At 44.3% G+C, this 8,461-nt stretch overlaps 1 non-coding gene across 1 annotated transcript; it reads right to left on the minus strand.

The window, feature by feature from the left end:
- Window positions 1-280: 280 nt before the first annotated feature.
- LOC118984688 (U2 spliceosomal RNA) lies at window positions 281-469 on the minus strand. Its single transcript, XR_005065970.1, has one exon. It is a non-coding gene; the product is annotated as a U2 spliceosomal RNA (small nuclear RNA).
- Window positions 470-8,461: the final 7,992 nt, after the last annotated feature.

The following is an 8,461-nucleotide window of genomic DNA, read 5'->3' on the forward strand; positions in this document are numbered from 1 at the left end:
TAATATCAGCTAACATTTGGTCTTTTCAAAATACTTTCACCTTTTCTCATATGTTGAATGTTAGACAAAAATCATGTTTAAATGAAAAATGCAATCCATAAAATGAAAACTACCAAACTACCAATCCACCCTTTCATTTCTAAATATTTAAGAACTTACAGGTACTAATTACAATTCTTAAAAACGTATGTCTGTACCACATGCACACTCGATTTCAAACCTCAAGTGCAGTAATTGAAGTTGTAATAGGAAAGGCTCACTTTTCTTGTTTACCCACCCCAGGGGGTGCACCCCTCCCACAAGCGCTGCAAATACCTGCTGGATGCAGAGTGGATGGAGCAAGCTCCTAGTCCATCTCCTAGCTCCAAAATTCCACTTAATATAATGTCCTCAGATAGGGGACGTGTCAGACAGGAAACTGGTAAGAACAGATACTATGCTTGATCTGGGCCAAAGGCCGACAAGCAATAAAAGGTTGCTTTTGAATAATCCTTCATTAGTTGCTCTGACCCGAAGTATACTGAAATATTGCCCCAAAGCTAACATCATTGAAATTCTTATCCCCTTTGACACCTGCAAAATAATAAAGATGAGATTGAAGACAATTTTGAACTAAGGTGCACTCTACCCTTGGGTATTACCTTAAAAGTACCAATCACAATATATCGAAGACTTTCATTTCAGCACATAAGTTAGAACTTAGTTTTACTATGCAGTGAGAGCATGAAATATTAAACCACACTGGTCTATAATCTGGTTTCCAAAGATCATATGTATTAATATTTTTAAGGTTAAGATATTTTTAACATTTTAGGTGGTCAAATTTCTAAACCTCATCGTTAAAACTTGCTCTCTAAGTCCGTGCTCATAGGAAACTAAACACGTTAAACAGAGTTGAGCAGCTTATCTAAGAAACCACTTTTATTGAGTTCACTTCCGTTTTCTTCTGAGCTTTTATTTTGTGTGTACTGCAGCTTTTCACTTAATGAAAAAAAAGGTAAGACGTATTAAATCAGGTAAGAATGGTCATTTTTCCATTGTCACAAAGAGCAACAGCCCTCTTCTCAGTCCTCTCCTCCCCTTCCCACGTCAAGGGGAGTCCAAGGGGAGTCCAATACGGATGCTCGGTAACCAGACACCACCTCCCCTGTCTCAGGTTCACACGCGCCCACCTTCGGCCTTCCCCACTTCCTCCCACTCCGCCTTGCACCTAAGACAGGGACAGGCAGCCCCGGGACAGTGCCAGTGCGCCAGCGACACCCCTCCCCAAGGTCGCGCGTCCCTGGAAGTCGAATGTGCACCACTGTCACCACCAAAGGCCGCCGGGGCCTTGGTGCTAGACCCTCCCCTGTCCCGGGCGTCTCTTCGCAGGGAGCCCGCCACATGAGAAGGCGCACTCTGCCTTTACCCACGTGGTCAGAGCCCTCGCTGCAGGCGGCAGAATGCAGGGCAGAGTCTGGTCGAAGCAGGAAATTACAGAGCCCTGACTTGTGTAGACAGTCCTCTCCTCTTGCTGCGCAGGCAGCCGTCCTCATGCACCGATATATATCGCATCCCTTCCGCCCGGCTGCAGGCCCACTGCGCAGCCTCAGGTCTCCGGTAAGCAGAGAACCCACCCTCTGCCCTAGGTGCTGCAGCTGTGGGGGTGAGGGGTGGAGGAAGAGGGTATGGAGCTTTGCTGTTTGGGGGGCAGGTTTCGACATCCTGATATTGATTGAAAACAAAGTGTGAAACAAAGGGTTTTTTGGAAGACAAAGCTGAGTCAATCACCCTAATATAAAGCAAAGACAAGGAGAAAATACCTTTTTAAACCATGTGCAATGGGACTGAGTAAGCAATGTGCAGCCTGCCCTGAGGAGTGCGGGTAGGGAGAATATGCACAGGGTTTCAAACACTTGGTTTAAAGTTTTCAAGGAGGAGAATGAAGCAAGGGAGTGAGGTGACTTTGGAGGGAATGAGGCGGGTGGGGAGAAAATACGGACAAGTGTAGTGGAACAATAAAATAACTTGAAAAAATAGAGTTTTAAGTACCCAGTATTTTACCACGTATGATGCACAATTTTTGCCTTCATTTTTCAGGAGAAAATAAGGCTGAGCATTATGCACAGGTAGTACCTGAAATACTTTGTATGTGTGCTTGTGTTTTGTATTATTCATTCCATAAAATTACTTGTACCATAACAGGTTAAAAAGTAAATGCTAAAATCCCTTTGTAATACAATAAACAGGTATCTAAATATAAGGAAAAATTTTTCTACTGAAAACTTGCCCTGAAACGTGGGTGCACGTTACACCCAGCAAGTTATTGTACGTATAAAACATATTATTAAGAAAGTAAAGAAGAAGGAAATCTTACCATTTTGCCACAGCATGGGTGGACCTGGAAAGCATTATTACTTAATTATATCAGAGCAAAGGCAAATACCATAAGATTTCACTCATGTGGAATTTAATGAGCAAAACTCTTACATAGAGAGAACAGAATGACAGCTGTCACAGGGGAGGGGAGTTTGGATCTGGATGAAAAAGGTGAAGACATTAAGGAAAAAAGAAAACTTCATAGACACAGACAATAGTAGAGTAATTACTAGAGGGAAAGGGGCATGAGGGAAGTAAACAAAATAAAGTAGAAGTAAACTGTATAGGCAGTGAGTTGATTTTTGGAGATTGAACACATAATACAATATACAGGTGATGTATAACTGTGCACATGAAACTTATAAAACTGGTAACTGCTTTTGCAATTTTTTTTATCTTCAATGTGTTGCATTCGAAACTGCGAGAACAAATGTCAGAGACTTTCAGGGTTTCAAAGGTGTTACTTTATTGGCCAAGTTTAACCTGCGCAGGGGCGAACTCTCAAAGTATCCAAGGACACAGTGCCTGTGAGGGCTGTAATGGGAGTCATGCCAAACGCTTATAGGCTTAGGGTTTTATGGAGGTGAGCAAGCAAGCTAGATACAGAAGCAGATGTGGCGGTTAGCGGTTGGCTCAGGGGCACAATAGGGTTACTTATTATTGGTGAGTTAACTTGTGCGCTGGCTCGTGCTCCTTTACTTGATTGGTCAGTTGAGCTCGTGCACAGGGGTAAAATTTTTTCCCGCTAGTGACTGTCCAGATGGCTATCTGCCTGACTGACCATTGCTCTGGCATACCCTGTTCTTCGGGTGTGTCCCAGAGCCTCTTTGCATTAGTTAGCAAAACAACTTTTACTTCCTTATAGCTATGCTCTGGCTAGTTCCCCCTTGCCCTCAACAAATGAAGGGTATTTTTTTCATTGCTTTTTAGAGAGGGGGAAGAAATAGAGGGAGAGAGTGAGATTCATCAGTGAGAGAGAAGCATCAATTGGTTGCCTCCTGCACGTGCTTGTACCCCAGTTCCTTGGTCAGTGATCTGGGATCAAACCCACAACCTAGGTTTCTGCCCTGAGCAGGAATCGAACTCACAACCTTTCAGTTATGGAACAATGCTCCAACCAAGCAAGCCACACAGGCCAAGACTATATGTAATTTTATTAAGCAACATCACCCCAATAAGTTCATAAATATTTTTAAAATAAACTTAAAAGCGAAACAAAATGTTTTATATAAATTAAATATTGGGATGAAGTTTTTTTGATATGTTGAATTAGACTACATTACTAAAATGAAAGCCCAAACAAAATATAGGCACTGACAATTCTGCATTGAAAAATGATTCAAAAGAGTTGAACAAAAGATTTCAAGAGGCCCTAAGAATTTAGCCAAATCATTTTATTTCTATTTCCCTTTTGAGATATGTGTATGAGTGAAACAATTAAAATCCATGTATAAATCTGAATAGTGGTTTTAAAGAATATAAACTGAAATTTCTAAGTAACTAGGGGGAATTATGTGTTCAAAAAGCAAAGATTTTACATCCTTAATGTAAAACATTTGAACCTGTAGAGAATTTTTGGTTGCATTTAAAATTGGCTGGCCCAAGCCAGTAGGACAGGATAAGTCTAATAAGGAAACTGATATTGATAGATGAAAAATCAGCCAAGCAATTTACAGCCAGATATAGAAGATCACCTCCCTAGACATAATACACAGGCCTCAATTGTATTTTAGCTCCAGGCCCAGAAAAGCAGCAAAATCAGGTGGGGAGTGCCAGGACCAGCTGTGATGACAAATGACCACCTGCTCTGGTATTCCTGCAAAACACTGAGGAGGAGCAATGAGCAGTCTCCCCCATTGGCCAGGATGGTGGCAAAGGGATGTTCTTAGAATGAGTGGGTGGAAAGCTGAAAATATCAATGAACTGAGCCCAAGCCCATGAAAAGTTAGCAAGATAATTAGAAAAATATGCCCTCCCCCCCCCCCATACCAGATTGTTGCAGACTGCTCTGCCTGGTTTTAGGAATTACATCTCTACCCCTTGTGGCTAAGGGCAAGGCGTGATATCTGGAATGTGAGCCACCTACAAGAGACAAAGCTTGTCTTTGGTAGCAAACACTGCCTCAATTTCCTCTCCCTGTCCCCAAAGCTTTGTCAGAAGTCAATGAGGGGTAAAATTGATACAGGGTGCAGCTAAGGAGGGGCCCAGAAAAGATTTAGAATGGTGTCCAGAACTCAAAGTGTACAGGAATATTGGAGGAAATATTAAGATGTCCTCACCGCCCCCACACCCAGGTGTCAGTTAGGGAAAGGGATGAATGGAGGAGGGCCATTGAGAGCTGTTTTGCATAGCAACAGTTTTGCAGCTAACCTCTGGAATGGTCATTTAACATATCTATAACCTTTAACTGGTTGCATAGATATGTTAAAGAGCTCTGGCCAAATTTTGGGCCAGGGAGAAGTGAATGCAGCTAACCAGGCTGGAACTGGGGCTGCTTCTCTGAGAGAGTGCCTGCAAGAGAGGCATGTGGCTTTAGCAGAGTGAGGACCCCCCCTCTTGGCCAGGTGAGGGGGAGAGCCACACTATTTAGGAAGATGTAGACCCCTGTAGCCATTAGGAGGGAGAGCCATGCGGTTTCAGCAGAGTCCAAACCCCCCTCTTGGCCAGGTGAAAGGGAAAACCATGCGGCTTTGCCAGAATGGAGATCCCTGTGGCTAGGTGAAGAAGAAAGACACACGCTTTTGGTGGAGTGCGGCTTTGGTAGAAGAGGCCCACGCAGCTTTGGCGTGCTCCCTTTGGCTGAGTGGCCTGGAAACCAGGAGAGACTTTGACTGGAACTTGGTACAAAGAACTCTTGCCAGTGAAAGGTGCCGCATGACTTTGGATTAATTGGAGATCCTGCCTGGACAGGCAGGCGACACAGCTCACAGTGCCAGCGACCTGAAAAACGGACGTGTGCTCTTTTCCTGATTTATGGTACCCGGAGTTGGGACAGTGGGAGAAGGGAGCACTGTGTGTGTGTGTGTGTGTGTGTGTGTGTGTGTGTGTGTGTGTAGGTGTATACCCTTAAAGACTTTAATATTTTAAGGAAGGCATTAGGCCTGAATAGCATTAAATAAACATTTTGTTTCCTTTTCACAAATCTCTGGCATTGAGAGATGTGTTTGCAATTGGTGGCGGACAGAAGAGCCCTATAGATATTAGTGTACTGTCCTTGGGAGGGGTCCCTGTTTTCTGTAGCAGTTTTTGGCATCCCTCGGTGGGCCAAGTATTACCCGCCCCCCCCCCCCCCGGACTCTTTGTTCAGTAACAAAACTCTTCACAGTGAGGTGTAAACTAAGCCATACTGGATCACTTGGGAGGCCTTCATGGCAGGACTCCGGGGAGGGGGGCTGCTGTAACAGGGAGCAGTGGACCCTTGTCCCGCCAGCTTTGACATAGCCCAAATCCCCATGTTCTCTGAGAGAAGCTCTTCCTGGCTCTAATCCCCTTAACCCTGAATACCTGAAGGGAAGAGGTGCAGTTCCTTGCTTTGCTGGAGTGTGTCCAGGGGGAAAATTTAGCATCACAAAGAATTCCTGAAAAACCTGTGAAATCTGCTATGCTTAGAGTGCTTCCATTCATTTGTTAATGGTTTGAGCAGGAGACCCTAAAACTGCATGCCCACACCTGACCCAAGAAAAATGAGATAACAAGCAAATGAGTTTGGAATAATTATTCATGCAGAAATAAGTATCTAATACACTCTCTCAATTTAATGGTATTGAACTCTGGCTAATATTACAAATATGGTTTTCATGATCATTATTATACAGTTTTCACACATGTCCAACTTAACTACCCCTGGCTCTTGATGAATCTCTATTGACATATATTAATTATTTTATTAGGGTAGATGATGGATAATGGCAAGTGTATGTATTATCCCACCACCACCCCTCAAAAAAATCAAAATCAACACCTGGGAAACCACTGCGCAGACTCAGTTCTACTTTACAAACTGTAAATATTTTCTTAGGAAATGCTAACATTTTAATAACAAAATACATAAATATTTTCTTTACACTTTGTACAAAGAAACTGTAATGAGGTAGTAATCCTATCATCTTTCTATGTATTTTTATTTGAAGAGTTAATCACGATAAATAAGAAGTCAGATTTGTAAAATACAAAGAACAAAATGTTAATTTTTGCTTATTTTCCATAGTATGTAAAGCAGCAAGGCTCAGTGACAACCAGGAAAAGGTAGTGTTGAAAATTGTTTTAAAGGTCTTGGGAGACATACAAGAAAGGGAAATAACCAAATAACAAATAGAAGAAAGAGGAAGAAAATCATGAAAATAAAAAGTCCCAAACTAATAACACTTTGATTAGTATGGTACAGAAAGAATCAATTCAAATGGTACCTGGAGTTTTGAACAGAAGCTGTTGGGAACAAGAACAATGGCCTCAGGCCCAAGGAGCCTGAAACCCTAGAAGAGACCCTGTAAGCCAATAATCTGCCTCTGTGCCAAAAAAAAAAAAAAAAAAAAAAAAAAAACATGCCTGCTTTATGACCTGTATATAAGGACTTAGCTGTAAGCACTAGGCACGAATCCCAGACGAGCCCCCAGTGGGCACAGTGTCTCTGGAGGGATCGCCCCTGTGCAGGTTAAACTTGGCCAATAAATTAACATCTTTGAATCCCTGAAAGTCTCCATATTTGTTCTCATTGTTGGTGGATCTAACATTTGGAGGTCCCACCGAGATATCCCTCCTCGGAGACCGGATGGGTGACTTCAGCTGAGTAAGTAATTGGTTGGGATCCTCTTAGTATTTGTCCTCTGGAGTTAAAAGACCCTGTGGTGTGAGACAGGACGCTGTCTAAGACCACCCAGGGATTGTCAGAGGCAGGACGCTGCTCTCTGAAATTTGGTATTGACGACTTAGATTGGGACCGGTCCCGTTAGGTTTCTATTTCCTTGCACTGCGCCGCGCTGCAAGTATGCTTGGTGTGCCTTCAAGTGTGTATGTTTAGGGACTCGGATAATCTGTGTGTTCGTACCGTCCTGTGCGTGTCGGGTCTTTGTTTGTCTTGTTTTGTGTATTGGTTTGGTCTCTGAGGTCTCTAAGGTCTCTCAGATGGGTCAGCGAGAATCTGTGCCCGATTCTCCGCTCGATTGCCTGTTGAAATTTTTTTCTGATTTTCAGAGGCGAGCCCAAGGATATGGTGGCTCGCCGCCGGACCCTGAATTCCTCTGAACCCTGAGTCAACTAGAGTGGCCCTCCTTTAATGTAGGATGGCCCACGGAGGGAACTTTTGAGCTTCCAACCCTGTTTGCTGTCGGGGCTACTGTTTATAGAGTCCCCCACCCTGCCCAATACCTGTACATAGATATCTGGGTGGATATCGCTACTGAGCGGCCTGGATATATTAGGAAATTTTTAAAAGGAAATCAGCGGGGCAGACAAGCCGTTTGTCTCCTGGCCGGAGGGAACAAAGAAAAGGGGGAGGAGCAGAGGGGCGGAACTGCTAGTGCCCCCCGGGAGACAGCCTATTCAGCATAGGCTTTATCCTGTTTTGCAAGAACCTCTGGAGGACAATCTCGATCCAGATCCCGTGAACGCTCCTCCACCTTACCCACGCAAACAGGAACCTGATTCCTTGCATTGGGATGTTGGAGAATCCATGAGCCCGTCACACACCCAGGGCGGGGGGAGGGCGGGGGGGCATTCTACGGGGAGGGGATATTGCCTGTGGGGCGCAACCCTGCTGCTTTGTCCTCCTCAGAGGGATCTGCTCCTCTGCCTGTGGTGGGAACCCCCACCATCTTACCCCTCCGAGAAGCACCGCCCCTACCAGACGCCCCACCGTGAGCTCCTCCTTGATTTGTCTATGTCCCTTTTTCCACCAGTGATTTATATAATTGGAAACATCAGAATCCCCCATTCTCTGAGAAACCTCAAGGGCTAATCTCCCTCCTCGAAGCTTTATTTAGAACTCATCAACCCACCTGGGATGGTTGCCAGCAGATTCTGCAGACCCTTTTCACTTCGGAGGAGAGAGATAGGATTATTAGGGAGGCTGCAAAGGCAGTCCTGGGTGAGGAGAGGGACACTGTGG

This window comes from Sturnira hondurensis, unplaced genomic scaffold, assembly GCF_014824575.4.
Source record: "Sturnira hondurensis isolate 20B ecotype Veracruz unplaced genomic scaffold, ASM1482457v3 Scaffold0003787, whole genome shotgun sequence".
Lineage (NCBI taxonomy): Eukaryota > Metazoa > Chordata > Mammalia > Chiroptera > Phyllostomidae > Sturnira > Sturnira hondurensis.